Source organism: Theobroma umbraticum, unplaced genomic scaffold, assembly GCF_002168275.2.
Source record: "Theobroma umbraticum cultivar Fairchild unplaced genomic scaffold, ASM216827v3 scaffold_20.0, whole genome shotgun sequence".
NCBI lineage: Eukaryota > Viridiplantae > Streptophyta > Magnoliopsida > Malvales > Malvaceae > Theobroma > Theobroma umbraticum.
Window position 1 is genome coordinate 1,421,085 of NW_018397266.1, and position 18,142 is coordinate 1,439,226.

Sequence of the window (18,142 nt, forward strand, 5' to 3'; positions counted from 1 at the left end):
TAACAGTAGGGAGACGTAGTATTCAGTACCTTGCATTTTCAGTCACTAAATAACAAGTTTATGTAATTAATAAGCAAAAACGGTAATATTTTATTTTGGAAAAAAAATAATGCTAATTGCTCAGCTCATAACTTTTTCTTATTTATTCATCTAACATATTCAATAATTTAAAAAAAATTGACAATTTTTAAAATTATAACTTTTTCTTATTAATTTGCCTAATATCTATAACGTTATAAAAAGAAAGCCGCAACTGGGTTCCCAGAATTGGCAGCGTGAAGGCTTCGGGAAGGGAATTGTGAAATTGCAATAGGGCTCCCAAAATTTGCCACGTGGAGGCTAGAGGAGGAGAGTTGTCATGTGTTTGGTGGGCGAACCGCATGCCCGATGGAATAGGTTGTGTGTTTTGGCGTAGGGTATGCTTAGGCAGGCCACATGCCCGATGCTTTTAGAATTCCCTTGGGTCATCTTCTTATGCATGCCTGTATGGGTGAATGTTTGCTTTCCTTACATCCCTCTGTTTCTAGATTGACGTGAGAGCGTTTTGGGTCATCGAGATTTTGGAACCAGCTGCTCACGTGTATGGCTCGAATAGGTGTTGTGTTTGGATTATTCGGCACTGTCTTTTCCATGTCCATTATCAACTTGCTATCGTCTTTGCTCCCTAACTTTTGCGTTTCTTAAAGTTCCTCGTGTTTTTCAATCTTGCTTGTTTTTTTCCCCAGTTTTGGTTTCATTCCTTTTCCCTTAACTCTCCAAGTCTTTCTATATCTGGAAAAAAAAGCACACCAGAAACTTGGAAGACTGAAAAACAAAAGATAGGCACAAACTAGGGAAACAAAAGACAACCCTTTCTTTCCTTATCGTCCTTTAATTTGCTTACCTTGTGTGTTCAGGTCATCAGCTTGGGATGGACACGACTTCTCAGCTTTCAGGTGCTTGACATTTCCACAAAAGTTTCTAAAATCCTTTTTTGGAGGTAAACCCATTTTTTCATTTTTGTTAATTTTATATTTTTGATGTATTTTCAATATAGGTTCATGGATTTGTATCTTTTATTTAATTTTAAGATTCATTTCTCATCTGGGTTTTATTGGTTTTTGTTTAAAAAGGTTTATCTTTCCTTAATTCAATGGACTAATATATTGTGTATCTGTTTTACCTGTTATTGAGATTTATCTATTTTTTTTCTCTTTGTGTTCGAATTTAGATGAATTATTGATGGCTTTAACCATTTCGTATATATTGTTCTATTTTTCATTTAACAAATGTGTTTAAGACAATCAATTAGGGCCTGGTTTGAATAGTTGATATGTATAAAAGAAAGCAATTTGCTATTTTGTTAAGTAAGTTGTAAACCGACTAAATCAAACCATGATGTAATTCACATTGAAGCAAAGCAAAGGAAAACAAGATTACATCCATAGGATCAGGTAATTAGACATTGGTGCAAAAAGGGAAGATCAATTCCTCTTTTAGCAACATTCTATCTCCATCTGAATCCCAGGTGTCAAGTGGTACGCATGGTGTCAAGCTCTGTGCAGGAATTAATGAGCTTCTTCTAGCTAGGCTAGGCTTTGCTACCTTTTACAGCAGAAACATCCTTAGAGACAAATATGGCAAACAAGGCTATTTCATTACTTTAAAGTACTAAGTACAGCACCATCTAAAGTCTAAACATTGTACACAATGGACTGACCTTGTAACAAAACCGCAAAACTATTGTGTTTGAGTTTCTAAAGAAAATAAGAACCAGAATAGCTTTGCTTATCTGCTTTGTTTGGGTTCCAGTTTGCGAGAAGGTGAATGTATGTACAATTTGCAAATTTTTTTATGAATCCAAAAATTGTTTTAATTCAGCATCTACAGGGTCTATATGCTTTTGTGGTTTTTGTTTGATATATATAGAAAATGAGGAAAGAATTAGCTAGAATAACTATGTAAAGTTGTCTTTTGTTTGAAGTTATTTGAAAGATGGAGAATTTATCTTTGTGAAATTTTTGACTTACTTTCTGATTAAATTTGTCTTAAAAAGACAAACAAATTTGCCTTGCTATTATTTATAGGTTCTTTTTATTTTTCTTTCTCTACTCGTGTTTAGAGAAATTTGATTAGACAAAGGATTAAAGAGGGTACATTAAAATGTATTAGATAGGGTTTGGGCTAAATGTTAGTTTGTTATTTTCATTGTGGTTATTACAATATTCTATAGCAAATGAGTAGTGTTTTTTTTGCACCTCTATTATTGGTATTTTGGTCTTTAGTGTAAATTTTGTTTATTTCTTATGTTTCTCATATTATGTTAATTTTCTACCTTCTTATTCTTCATGCATTTTTTTATTGATTTCTTTGTCATTTATCTTTTGCTGAAAACTTGGATCAATCAACTGATTATCCCAGTGAGGTTAACTTTCGCATAAGATTGTGTTTGGAGTTGATTATTGTGTCTTATAGGGAAACTGTATAGAGTTTTTAAATTTAATTCTTTTCCTTTTTTAGATATATATGTTTCATACTTTGTTTTATTGTCAAATTATATTTGTTTTGTTTGTAAATCATTATTACACTTTTGATATCCAAATTTTTTTGATTAAATTCACTACTTTATGGGGTTTAAAAGATGTCCATGTCTTCTGGTTACTTTATTTGCATTCATATATTATAACTATTGATTAACTTTTTTTTTGTTGCCATGGGATGGTTGTGTTTCCAAAAGTTTTGGGGCATATTGAGATATCGATGGTAGACTTTTTTAAGCTAGTTGAAAACAAGTTCAACCCATCACTAGCAATTTTAGAGAAAACCTTTAGATCACTAAACGGAAAAGGATGTTTGACTAGATGTGCACAACAATTGAACATATGGATTAAAAGTCGCTTTGAGTGTGAAAAAAAGTAAGTTTTGAGCACCATTCCTTTCTACCAGTGTTGCCATTAGAGAGTTTTATAAAAGTGAATGGCTTGAGTAGAAATCTAAACAAACATGGATCTTAAGACTATGAAGCCTCACAAGATAGTAGGTGGTATGAAAAGCACCATGGATGGCACTTCAATCCATGTTATGTAGTTATGGGAATAAGATGTCAGTTCCTCTTCTAGGATTATGGGTGGCAATTAGTTATGCTCCACTTATGGTACTTAGAGAGGTTGGATTTGAGCAATTTGTTCTAATGACTCATAAGCTTGACCGAATTGAGTTTTCTTACGGCAAACCAGGGATAGGGAAAAAGGTTGAAGAGATTACTAAGGCATGGAAGCAAACTCATAGAGTAAATTCAAAAAGATTCACTGATAATATTACATTAGAATATTCAATATGGCAGACACAGAGAATTAAAGACATTGTGTATCCTTTTGAATATAGCTCTAACTACCCAAATAATGTGGAACTTCAAAATGCCCCTATCACTAAATTTCAACTTGAAATTGAAGGAAATAGATTGAAGCAGGAAACTAAAGAACTCAAGAAAAGTGGAAAAGCTAATGGGTGAAGTTGATGAACGAGAAAGAAAATCATAAAATTGCATACGGAGAAAAAGGTTTGGAAAGAAATGTCTGATGGCTCAAGAGTCATTTTTGAATTAGTAACTACTAAACTTAATTTGTTACAAAGAGAGGTTGAGCAATTGCAAGCAAAATGTCAAATGGTTGAAGAACAAAATGAGGCTCTCCAACCTTCTACCAATAGTTTGGGCCATAAACTATACATCCAACAAAGAGTAAACCATGTACTTAGAGGAGGATGTGATCAATTTGAATGGATTGTACGAACACTTCAAAATGAGTATGATCTGGTCAAGTAAGAACTTTCCAAGAAACAAGCCTTAATGGAGTATGTTACAAAACAAATCACCAAGGTTTTTTTCACAACAAGAGAAATGGAAGATAAGGCAAAAATCCTCATAAAGGAGATCATTCCAACAGAAACATATAGTTGTCATATGCTTAGCTTCTTAGATGAGGCATATGATCAATATCAACAAGTTGGTCATTTCATGTAGACTATATGAAATGGATGTAATAAACAAGCCTTTCAAGGTTAATTGAGGAATTTTTTGTTACCAATATTTGTTATGTGATAAATACCTTGAAGCATATTCATTCTTACATTCATCAAAATGCATAAACATGCATACATATTCATAAAAATGCAATTACCAAATTTACATTATATGGCACAAACACATGTTAACCATTGAAAATCTCGAGGTAACCTATTTGTCATTCATACAATACTCAATCGTGGGATAAGGTCAGAATCATGGAAAACGAATAATTAAGCCAAATAGATAAAGTCAAGAAAACTCAAGAGGAGATGATGGAAAAATTGACAAGATTAATGGAAATGATGGCTTCTATTAAAGGAAGAGGAGTTGTTGAAGGATCTTTTATTCAAAATGGTTCTCAATTCCAACATAAAGATAAAAGGGAGCCTTTATATGCCTCAAGATTCACTCCACCCTAAGTGCATGTTGCTTAACAAACTTAACAAATGCCAAACCACTAATAAAAACTTACCGATTCCCTAAAATGCAACCACATGTAAGATATATGCTAACCCAAGGAAACGTTATGCCAACTTCTGGTGCAAACCCTCATGAACCAATTTCTGTGCCTGATTTGGATGACCCCAAAGAATAAGAAAAGTTAAAGGCAGCTTCGAGAGCAATACGAAAATATGATCATTTGGAAGAGCGTTTTAGATCTGTTGAAGGATTGGATTTCTATGCCACCATTAATGCAGTAGAATTGTGTTTAGTACCTAATATGGAGCTAAGCGCGGAGGAGAACTTAGAGGTATATTGGGTCAACATTGATGTCCGCTTATCCCAAGGGCATCAGTAGGTTGCATTATGGTAGTTGGAGGTTCAAGCAGCATTCGGTTTAGAACAAACGCAAAAGATCATCACGCACAAGAAGAAAAATGTTACAAGAGTCATTAAATGGAGGTGCATTATGGACAAGGAGGTCAATGCCCTTCTTATTGCTCTTAAGGCTCTTGTTGCTTAATCCTTGTATGATGATCAGACATATACTATACTACAGCCGCATATGCATATAGTCATAAAATGTAAGTTGAAACGGTTGAAGAAGCAATGGAAGAAGGACCTATAGCCAATGCAATTGGAGATCTAGCGAGAGATTCAATCAATGTAGTTGGAAATCCAATGAAAGATCCAATGAGAGATGTAGGGGCTGAAGAATTAACTTATACATCAGTTTCTCGACCATTTTGAGATATGAGCTTCTAGCTTTTTTCTTTTTCAACATATAACATTTAGGATGAGTTTGATGTTTTAATGTGTTTCATTTCTATCACTATGTAAGGTGGGTCTATTGGTCAACACCATGGTGCGTGTAACAAAAATGGTGACACCCACAGGGTTGATGGTGATGAACCAACTAGTATGGATTTGAGGACGGGTGGTGATGAGCCAACTGGTTTGGATTTGAGGACGGGTGGTGATGAGCCAACTGGTTTGGATTTGCATACAAGTGGTGATGTGCCAACTAGTTTGGATTCACATATAGATGCTAAGTAGTCCTAATTAGGCTTGTATGTCTTTCTAACTCAAAGCACACCTTCTTTTGCGGCCTCACATCATGTTCAAAGTACACCTTTTCTTACTCAAAGCACAAATCCTCTAGAGGCCCCATATCCTGCTCATAGCACATCTCTGCTTAAAGCCCCACATCATGCCTAAAGCACATCTCTGCTTAAAGCCCCACATCATGTCTAAAGCACATCTCCTCTTGAAGCCCCACCTCCACCTTTAGTTGAAGATGCACGGATAAGCATGGCTAGTAAATACCTGAGGAGCCCTTACGTTAGCCCTTTATTAGTCCAACACAAAGAGAAAGACATGTTGAAGGAAAAATACAAGTGATTTAAGAATAACGAGCACGCTAGGTAAAATGAAAGCATTACACAATATTAGGCATTATCGTTCGAAATAATTGAATCTAGTGACCTTTTGACACTAGTATTTTATATGTGCAGAGTTAACACGATAAGCATCAAAGGGCAAGAAGCCCCTGAATTTTCAAGCAATTAGAGAAACAGGATGAATGGATGAACAACTAACACATTGACGCATGCATCAACGTCATGTGTAAGTGTAGTCGTGAACATCATTCCCTATTACACAAATGGAACATATGTATCATTGACATGCTTTTCTATGTAAGTATATTATAATGAGTTTTAATTATTAAAATATTTTTTAAGGGTTTAGTTCATGGTGTTTGACTATTAAACGTAACTTAATTGATAAGGTATTTTGCATGCCATGTGTCGTGAAGTGGACTCTAAACCCTTTGATCTGAAGTTCAAGCCAAAGAAGGTGGTTATTCCTAAAGTTCTGCTTGATTATGTTAAAGGTGACAGTTCTCTAGGGGGAAGTCATGGAATGAGGTCAACTCAATCTTGGTGCCATGCCATTTTAGTGACCATTGGATTATAATGCATATCAACTTGGTCAATAGAAGTATAACGTTGGTGAACTCCTCATATGCTCGTTTGGATGCAATTAAGTTCCCATTGCATGTGGATCAGATGCATCCTTTAACTACGCTGATTTTTGTTATATGCCACTAGTTTGAGTACTTTGACAGATTACATTGTAGAAAACGACCTTGGACACGGATGAGTTGGCAATTAAATAGTTCAACCTCGGAACAAGAAGACAACAACAGTTGTGGGGATTGGTAATCACTACAATGAAGTGGCTGATAAATATGCGTGACATGATGCTAAGGAAGGGCGTTATTAAAGGGCTGAGGAAAGATATACATTAAAGATGTTTGCTAATACCTTTGTTTATTAGATAGATTCATTGTGAAATGCAAAGCAACCTTGTTTATTTGTTTGATGCAAACTTAAGTTTGTAAAGTAACTTTGTTTATTATTGCTCCAAACCATTGAATTATAAACTTTTGAATTATGTATAGCTTTACAATTGTGAAAATCATATCTTTTATAGATAGGTTACATAATTTACAGTCCAGAATTAAACATGAGTATAGCATATGGGCATGGCATGACTGGTTGATAGGGTATTGCATGATTGGATATTAGGCATTATGTGACTAGATATTAGGCATTGCGTGACTGTTTTTAAGACATTATTAGGCATAGCGTGACCCCACATCCAGCATTCCATTACATGACTAGTTTTTAAGTATTACGTGATCATTTTTTCAGCATTACATGACTGGTTATTAGGTATTGCATGATTAATTTTTAAGTATTACGTGACTGGTTTTTAGGCATTAGGTGACCCCACATCCGGCATTACATTATATTAAACATGATTTACTTGCAATTTAAGGCTTACATCCGGCATTGCATTATATTAAACATGACTTACTTGCAATTTAAGGCTTTTCAACACCAAAATTAAATGTTTGTCTACTTGAATCATCAACATTATAGGTAAAACCATAAAAAAGAAATTGAGAAATTGGCAATTTCTTCCCATATTAAGTGAAGCAATTTGAAAAAAACTTATAATGGTATTCCTCCTACCAACATTCTTATCCTCTATTTTAAAATTAATCAATTTCTATCAAAGGCTAGCTTCCTTAAGAAACAAAAGAGTAAGATTTTTCTTGAAAATAAGGGAAATATACAATAGCAAGCTTTCTCTTTTTTTCCCCCATTTTCTTTTCTAGTTTGGGAGTTAATTACCTTATGCTTCTATCAATCGCAAGGTCATGTCACTTGGCAATATCATGCTGGCGAAGAGTTTTATAATATCAGAATGCATGTTCATTGATCATATTAAGCATTAATGAGACATAAGAAAACTAATTGACAAATATGTATTGAAAAGTAATTAACAATGATGTTACACGTTTAATCTGTCAATGGCAATAGACCATACAAACTAGGATAAACATCAGGTTCATAAACAACAATCAAAATATCATAACAAGAGTATTTTGGCTTCATTAATTAATCAGCATACAAATCATGATATATGTCATACACTTCATTCCAAGGAGCCATTATCTTCGTCTACGAAACCCCATACATTCTCAAAATTTGTCATTCACATTGGATAGTAATTGCGTGTGTGCCTTGGTTGTCTACAAGTTGAACATGCTTTCGGTCATTGTCATCGTTAAAGCGTTAATTGACTAGAAAATGGTGCCGAATTTGTCAATGGAACTGCAAATGGTGTTGGGTAATTTTTTCTATTATGACTGTGTCTCTTGCATTGTGAACATCTCCATCGTCTACTACTTTCCTCAGTCGATGGAATCCCTTTCCTCCTAGGTTTTCCTACTTGACCTAATCAAGGTGGTGACAAAACAACAATTTGTTTCACATCAGGGGGAATTTCCCAATCATTAGGATGCCTAATTGGGAAAATGGGAATAGCATAATCCTCCACCCAAGATCGAGTTTTGAAATAGTTTGAGTAGAATTCAATGACTGCACGCTTGCACTTACTGTAAAGACAATTAACTCACAGTTGATGAACCATGTAAAAGTTTAATTCATTACAAAGCAAATAAGAAACTTGGATATTCATACCTTATTGTTGCCATGGCATGGCTGTAAAAGAGTAACTTGGTATGAAACTCCCCATATGAACATGTCTTGGTGGATAAGTTTACTTTTCTGTCCTTACTCTTGCCAATAACTTGGAACTTCGCTCCATCAGTTGTTTGTGTAAAAAAGTGACATGCTTCATTGAATCGTGTGTTCAACAAATCGATAGTATAATGGTTAAGAGGCGAGGTCAAATTGAAGGCCTCCTTGTGTTATTCATGGAACCATCGTTGAAATATGCCTCTAATGCACTCAATCAAGACATTAATTGGTAGTTTTCTTTCCTGACTCATACACGAGTTAATACATTCTACAATGTTGTATGTCATGAGTTTCTAGCACCTTATCAGTGACTGTGCACGTGCCCATCTCTCAAGGTGTAATTTCATAAGATGGTCGTAAACATCTTTGCAAATTTGTTTCAGCTACTTCATATGTCTATTGAAATTGGCTACCCTGTAGCAGTTGGCTGCAAGGGTGAAAATCATTGCAATGTTTTCGCACTTGAATATGTTTTTTTACATTTTTTTTCTAAATGGTAATCGCATAGATCGTGGTGTGCTCATGGTACACTTTTTCAATTACATTCTTAATGCCAATATGCTAATCAAAAATGGACATTGTATTTTTTAGAACAACTAATTGCATAATGCAATTAGGTAAGAAACCATGACCATGACTTTGATCCTTAACGTGGCTAATGTCAAATGCAACGGGATATATCTACTCATTCGTGTCTTTGCAGACAGTTAAAAACAAAATACTTTTGAATTTATCTTTAAGATTTGTGGCATTAATAGCAATTACGATCACATTACAACCCTGAACCTCCAAATACATGCCTTATATACCCAGAAACAATATTTGAATTGTTATGACCGATCAGTAGCCACAGCTACAATTATACAGAGATTTTCACATTCTAACATATAGAAATACGAAGGTAGGAGTTGGAATGACTTATCCGAAGAATCGAAAATAAGATTTTGTATAGTGTTTCACTTGTCGAGCCTTATCATACAAGCATTACAATCCCCATTTGTGATTGATCTCTTTCATTATTTTCTTAGGTCTCAATGGTGTTACATTATTTCCTTATAGCTTGGGGGACATAAGTTCACTAATTAACCTCGTGCTCGCTATTTGGTAGCTTGCAAACCATCAATAGTACATGTGTGTACCTTGTGGAACATGTGAACTTGTTAATAATCTCCATCAGGTAACTTTGTTGCACACACAGTTAACAAGCATGCCTTGTCCTTACAAGCAACCTCAAAATGAACGTAACATGACTTTTTAACTCTAATCTTAAAATGTTCTTTTAGTGCCAACATATTCGAAGCTTGTTTCAATTCAGCCTTAAAGGGAAACACTGTCATCGGTTGATTCAGACTCCTTGGTAGCAATTGTTTAGAAGGAGATCATATCTGCACCTAGAATAATCCATCGACAAGATTACCCTACATTTACATTTTCTTGATCACTGTCATCAGGCGAATGAATCTTGTTGTCACCAGCGATAGGGTTATTGTAAATGGCGTCATTGCATTGAACATCTTCTAAGACAACAGTTGTAGTATGTTTTGTACCGTCATCCACATGATTGCAATTCGAAATGTCGTTGTCGTTACCCCTGTCCTCATTTAAACAATCATCATGCCCGTTAAAATAATTGTCATCATTCTAATCAACAGTGTTATCTTCTGCATAATCATCACGCATCTAATAAGATGCTTCATCATCACTCACAGTCGTCACAGTGTTGTCTAAGAATGATAATGGCCCCATTATAGTCTCGGGCGATGGTTGCATTAGCTAAAACGAAGTATTTGGTTCGATGCACATTATGATCGAAATTGTGCAAATAGCATTTGCAAACACCTTGTGTGTGTACCACGCTGCTCAAACTCATATGCATACGTCAATGGTGATTACCATTGTTGTTAGTTAGGGATTAGATGGTGTCATATGTGTGAAGTAGTATAAATCTGATTTAGGTGATTACTATATTGGATAGCTTGTTCATGTGGCATAACATTTGTATGTCGTTCCTTAACGGTCACAAACACGACAACTCCTCTCTCATTTCGCAGAATACTTGCTAAATTTTCATCAGCCTTGATAACTGGGTGTGAAACCCTGCAGCATAATTGAGCAATGCATTGAGCTCGATTTTGTGATTCTATGAGTTTACCCCAACAATCTCTTTAACCAACTTCATCAGGTTTGAAAACGACAAATCACTTCCAACACCCTTCACTCGTACCTTATCACCCTTGTAAGTGTCATCGACCCAATGACCACCATATGTAAGCATAAGCTTCACATTTGGCGCGTCGTTAAAATTTAACAGAAAATAATTATCACAATTAATTTATCAAACATGTTTCACGCAATACCTAAAAACCACTTGCAATGATTAAGTTACGCAATGCTTAAAAGGTAAACTCGTAACGCTTAAGTCACGTAATGCCTAAAATCCAGTCACGCAATACTTACAACCCAATCATGTAATGCTTCAGTCATGTAGTGCCTAAAACCGAGTCATGCAATATCTAAAAACTAGTCACGTAATGCTTAAAAATTAATCACATAATGCCTAAGTCATGCGATGCCTAAAAACCAGAAACCTAATAATTAAATCACGCAATGCCTAAAAGGCAGTCTTGCAATGTCTAAGTCACGTAATACCTAAAAATCAGTCTCGCACAACTAGTGATGAATGCCTAATAACTGATTGATTTACCTACTCGTAGCCAGGTTTAAGTTACCAAAATTATACAGTGTTTTAATTTATAGATATATTTAATCAATTTTAACCCCTCAACTTTCGGGTTCTATAAATAAAAATCAATAAACCCAAAACCCAAAACACATACTTTGATGACATCTTTGCACTTTGAGATGCAAGAGAAAGTTGGATGGTGAGATAAGCAGTATTTGGCAAAAGAGAAAAATTGAGATTTAATTTTGAAATTTTTATTTGGATAGCGGAGTAAAGAAACCAGAATCATTTAATTTGTCTGAAATTGTTTAAAGGGTATTATTGTTAAATTATGCCAAAAATTAGGTAAAAACAATTAAAATTATAATGAACGGTATTTTTGAATTGGACTTATGAAAAGGGTTATTTTTTATTAATTATATATACATTAATAATATATCAAATATAAAATTATTTTTATTCATCGTAACTGCAAGATTGTTAAAGAGGAAAAGCTGATCACGCAAAATTCATAATAAAGCTCAAGAAAATGCCTAAAGGACAGGACAAGCAGTGCACAGGCGAAGTCATTCTCTTTGATGCAAACGGCCAAACCTTCTCGTGGCGGCCCTGGGAGTTAAGGTAAGACTCAAAAACCTTATGGGCGAGCCCCTTTTGAACACCTTTCTAAATTTAGGGAAAGATTGTATTTCTTTATTTGTTTTGCCTAACCAAGGTCCTACCAACATGAGAACTAACTCAATTATTGACGTTTAGATAAGTGATAATAAAGGAAAAAAATATAAAAAAGGGGGAAAGGTGAAAAGGTTTGCTCACATAAACAAGAATTAATAAGAGAGAAGGACACCAAATTCATGTTTAAAAGCAAAACATAAAATGAAAGTTTCATCTTGACTTGGTCGCATGCTAACCACCAGAATTCGTTTACTATTGTTCTTCTCATCAAGCAGTTCAAAATATGATTATACTATTTATTCTAGTCCACGATTGTTATTCAAAGGGCTGGAGGCCTTGTATATGTTGACCAGATTGGCTTGACACCAAGAATTTCAGTTTTCTGAGCAAAGAAAATGAACTGTATGCTCAATATTTGTTTTTGTACATTGAACTGTAATCTGTAAATCACAACCAAAATTTCCCTACTCTACATGCATGTTTTGCTTCGATTATTGCAATCAAAAAGACCTTTTGAGATCTTTGAAATCCATGGGATCAACACATTCCACTTTATTCCTGTGGAGATTCAACAATTTCAACAACTCTGAAACTTTCTCCTTTGTCTTGTCAACACAGCCAAGCTGCAGGAGCAGCAACAGCTTTTGGAAAGCACCCACTTGCAGAGCTTCAACGAGAACGCCTCCATCTTCACTTTTCTCGTTCTTGCAAAGCTTCCACAAAATGGAGAGTGAGAGCTCAGTTGCCAAATTTGAGACCCTCAGGATTTTCTTAACCAAAACCGGCATGCTTAAGGCATTGTTGCAGGCCATTTGTCTGCCTTCCTCGCTGTTGCAGATCCCATCAAGAACACCTAAAGCCTTCTCGCACAAGCCTCTTTCACTGTCCACCAGCGTTTCTAGTAACAATGAAACTATTCCTAGATTAACAAACTCTGCTATTAGTTGCTCATTTGTTGACGTTGATGTGATCATGTAGTAAATGACAGTTAAAGAAGCTTTTGTAGCTGTGGGGCAAATTGGGTCCTTAATCAGCTTAAACAATGCTTCAATGGCACCTTCCATCTCCGATAACTCATCCATTTTTTCTTGACCAAGCTCCTTTAATACCAAAACTGCGTTTCTCCTCCTAGATAAGTCTCCGCTGCTTAAAAACCATTTCAAGCAATGCATAGCTGAAACTGATCCTAAGAAACCTTTAGCCTCTCCGTCAAGAGGAAACATTATCGTCAAAGCAGACAATATCTCCTCTAGAACTGCAACATTTACATCAAAAGACGCCTTGGAAAAGGCTTGAAAAGCTTCTGATAAAACGCTGCCTGCCCCGTTGGTCACAATGCACCGTTTGTTACGTTCACTCTCCTTTGCCAATGACTTGACCTTGACCACCAATTCTCGGCACCCTTCTCCATCTTCTTTCTTGAAAGCAACATCAATTTTCGAAAGAATCTCCAAAACCTCCGTCGAACTAACGGGAACTCGAGGCGTAGGGATTCTCTCAATCCCAAAAGACCGGTTCTCAACGCACCAATCTTGTATCCTCTTCCTTATCGTGTGATTCGGAATCGGTTCGAGACTCCTCAAAACCTGATTTGTAAGAGGACAGGTGAAATTCCCGGCTTCAATCCACTTCTCAATGCTCTCTCGATCATAAGTTATCCCTGTGGACAAAGTGACAGGATCTTTCATCAAGTCTAGCGATATCGGGCACCTGAAATCTCTTGGTATCGTCAGCTCCATTTCCCCATTTTCATTCCTTCTCGGCTCTTTCCCTGCGCGCCTGGCTGCTCTTCTCCTCCTCCATGAAGAAATCATCATGAGTCACAAGATGGGCAGAATCAATACACAACTTTGAATATATCTTTCTCCTTGGTTTCTGGTATGTAATGAAGAATGTTGTTTTTTGGCTTTGGTGAATGAACTGGAAGGCAATTATGGTGAGTTATTAGTATATATATATATATACATATGTTGATATATATCGATTAGACAATGACATACGGTTGTTCAACGTCTTAGACCTTAGGAAAATTATTAAATTTAAAAAACATAAAAAAATATATAAAGAAGGAAGGGAGGCCGTGATGAAGCTTTGAATATTTGACCGTTGAATTGATAAATTTGAAATGGTAAAAGGCGACAGTGTCAAGACCGAAGGGTGGAGGGTGCGGCTTTAGAATTGAATCAAAAACTTTGACGCAACCTGAAAACGAAAGCCCCGTCAAATGCATGGGTCGGTGGACTGGCTGACTCTAGCGGTCGGTCTAGCCATGTGATGAGGAGTATCAATTTCTTTTTCTTTTCTTCAATGTTCTAATGTTTTTTTTTTTTCCCGAGTAATTACTAGCGTAACCTAACGCGTCCCAAACGCGCAACCCATTTTTCCTTAGCGGAGACAATTAATGGAAATTGGCTACGTTTACGTTGATGATGATTAAGATCCAACTGTTAACGCGTACCCAAGTGGAGATATGGCGTTTCGCCGACGAAGGGGAAGAAAATCTACGGTTAACGTGTAGTGTTGGGGACATGGCGTTTACAGCTCCTCTTATTCTCTTCAATTTTCTTGTGCATATTTACTCGGTCCACCCACTAATTTTTTTGTCTATACTTATCATTTAAACCCTAAGTTTTTTTATTCATAATTTTTTTTATAAATCTTTATTTAATCCTAGCTCCGTCCTTATATACATTGATAATTTCTTTACAAAACCTTTGAATTTAAAAACTCATTTTTTACTCGTTTTTACGAAACAATGAGAAGACGAAACTAATGCATGAACGACTTTGATTAATGCCAATGTCATGACGAAGAAAGAGTATATAAAAATAATAATAATTACGGTTGGTTAATTGAGAAAGCAATGGTCGGTAATAAATTAAAAAAACGAGAGTTGCGGAGGAATTGAGCAATTGAGAACATGGGGGAGGAGACCAACTGACCAAATTCCCTAGTAAATTTTGTTCAACAGTCTGTAAAGAATGACTCAATTTTTAGGATGAATGCATAGCCATAGACTAAATTGCCATGAACATTAACTAGACATCAACGTGAAAACAACGAGTCATCAAAATTCCCAAGGACTTAAAAAGTATTGGAAGTGTTTTTTTTATTCCAATGCGTTACCATTTTTCACCGGCGGTAAACGTGGATACTCCCTTATTCTAGAATAAGAATCGAATACGATAATCAAAAGATAGTAGCTAGCAACGACGGTCCAAATTAAATTGACAAAGCAAAATGGAGTGAACAGAGGGAAAATTAAGAAGAGAGGTGCCTTTAGCAAACAGTGGGAAGAAAAACAGGAGCGGGCTTGTATTCCATGAGAATATCCGGCGCCGAAAGGGGAACAGGAAAAGGAAAGTTTGAGGGGAATGCAATGTGAAGCTGGAGACCAACAAAACAAAGTGGCGGGTGACAGACCATCTGGAAGTCCGAAAGTCTTCGAATCCAACATCACTCAGGCTTTAGTGCTACAGGAAATAAGCAACTATAGTGACATGATACTATCTTTTTCTTGCTTTTAACTCGTTTAAGGGGTCGGTTCCGTCCATCTTATTCTATACTTTTAATTTTACAATATCTAGTTATAATTATACCTTAGATTAATATTTATCATAATATCTAAAAAAGTTTTTTAATTATATAAGAAAAGTTAAATAGATTTTTTTAATTATTTTTAATCAAATATTTATATTTATATTTTGAATTAAATAAATTTTTATTATTAATAATTAATTAAATACCGTTAGTTTAAATGTTAGTTATTATTTTTTATATCATGTGGTGCTATATGTTGACCATTTTTTATTTTAAAAATCAAAGAGAATATAATTATATGACTGGATTTATCTAGAAGGATAAACTCGAAATCAAAAAAGTATAATGGAAAATGAAACCTTGAAAACTAGACGATGGAAATAATAAAAGCCAATAAAATGTTCATATAATATAATAATACGGCCACGTGATATTTTCATCATTCATATTTATGTCATATTAACTTTACATGAATATAAAATTATAAATAATAGTTTTAAATAATTACTATTAAATTTTAGATGCTTCATTAGAGTATACTTTTATATATGATCTCCAAAATTTTAAGTTAGGGATCTAAGATTTTTAATTTGTAAATTTAAAATTCTACCCATGAAGGCATATTCTCCTTATGAAAAATTATGAATAATTATATATTTATTTATTTTATACAAATTATATTATACTACAATAACTAGGAAAATGTTAAATTTCATTAGCGAATTTATTGTTACATTATAAGGATTGTCACATCTCCACAGGATTGAAATTATTTGTTTATGATTTAAGCTTGAAATTTTAGTAAGATAATGAAATTATATTTTGACTTTGAAACAATTATTGGATCAATTTCTGTTGATTCTGTAATGTAAGGTACATGGTCTAGATCTGCTGAAATAATCCAACAATGTCTATCAAAACTGCAAACAAGGAGTTCAAAAACAGGAGCATAAAAAACCAAGTCCTAGTTGGAATATGACCTGTCAATTGTTGCAAGTCGTAACCAATTACATAAGGGACAATTGACTGCTGAGGATTGGTTCAAACTGTTGATTGGGCATAGTTGTTTCTTCTACAGGGTACGACAGTATGACCGTGGACTATTCCCTTTGTTTGAACAATCTAGAATATTCCAACCCTTACAAGGATCTTTAGTCTCATCTCTCATGCCCAGAAAGGAGATTGTCACGTTCATGATTCATGGATCATTCTTCCCAATGGCAAGTGGCAACCGGTGGTATTCTTCCCTTCTTTCTTTGTTTTTTTATAATGAATAATAGACATTCCATGTATCCAATTATTCACAAATTATATGAAAATAATGAATAATAACTTTTCAATTATTCAATTTATATAAATAGTCGGACCGTCAAACATTTCATTAAATTTTTTTTAAAAAAATAAAGATACATTGTACATGCAACTTATCATTAAAACAAATATTCGAATACTTTGCATTCTTTTTAAGTACAATTCCTGCTATTTTCTCTCTTAGGATTGGCTCTAATTTGAACTAATAACCAAATTAAAGGAGTACCTAAAAATGAAAACCAATAAGTATATGTGATTAATTTGTAACCTCATTTTCATACTTATAGCCATATCTAACCCAAACCCAATTATTGCCTACCCACCCCTCGAATACAACAGTTTTGGGCCAGTAACCAAGTTAGACCTAGATTTTTCTTTATTCATTTTAGCCTTGGGAAAAAAGGCCTGGGCTCATTCCGAGTCCGGCAGAGATTGGGTAGGCTCTGTTAGAGCGATGTTAGTTTCATTTTCAAGCGAAATATTTTTCTTCATTGTCTTCTTAATAATTTAATATCATTTTTAATAATCACAAAATTGAGATAATAAAGTACCAAATACAATCAAAAATTTATGAATTCAAATTAAACTGTAATATTATTAATTTTTATTCAATAAGTTACATCGATACACGGTAATCAAATATAATTATTTAATTACGTTTGAATATCTAATTTAATAATAAGTGTATGCATTTCATATTTAAAAAGTCGAATTCATAGAATATATAGTGATGTTTTACTTGTGGTAATTTGCGTAGTATTAGCCTATTAATTAGGGTAATTTTACTCTAATGAGGGTACTTGCCACACCATAACACTCGTTAGGCAATGGAGCCACGATTGAGGACTTGGGATTCTTCTAGTACTATTATTAATCAACAGTTTACCAACCAACGCTTTGCTGGATTTTTGGATAGTATGAATGCAAGAAAGTCTGAATGTGCAAACTAAAACCCCAACATGCTCACCTCATTCTGCAAGCAAGAGAAAGTATTGGCTCAAAGGAAAGATTGGCGTTTGACTCTTAACTTAGTTGGCAACATGTAATAGATATAATCTTACACCCTCTTCCACGCTCTGCGTAATTTATGAAATGCTGCTGCCATTACTGCACCCCAACGTGATTCCAAAGGCAGGGGGTGGAAAAAGAAGAGAATCTTTTGATCAAAATCAGAAGAAAGAAAAGGAAAAGGGGGTTCGGTCAAGTAAATGCTAATGAATTTAGCAAACAAGACCAGTACAGGTAACTGTAAACCCTTTTGGAAGTTTGCAACAGTTGCTTCCCATATTTGACAACTAACTCTTAGCTGTGAAACTTGACAACCATATTAAT

At 34.8% G+C, this 18,142-nt stretch overlaps 1 long non-coding RNA gene and 1 pseudogene across 1 annotated transcript; one reads left to right on the plus strand and one right to left on the minus strand.

Moving 5' to 3' along the window:
• Positions 1-283: 283 nt before the first annotated feature.
• Positions 284-6,901, plus strand: LOC110423264 (uncharacterized). Its single transcript, XR_002445812.2, has 4 exons — positions 284-595; positions 897-979; positions 6,001-6,183; positions 6,276-6,901. It is a non-coding gene; the product is annotated as an uncharacterized LOC110423264 (long non-coding RNA).
• A 5,454-nt stretch (positions 6,902-12,355) lies between these two features.
• Positions 12,356-13,900, minus strand: LOC110423191 (U-box domain-containing protein 21 pseudogene; annotated as a pseudogene).
• Between the last annotated feature and the right edge of the window lie 4,242 nt (positions 13,901-18,142).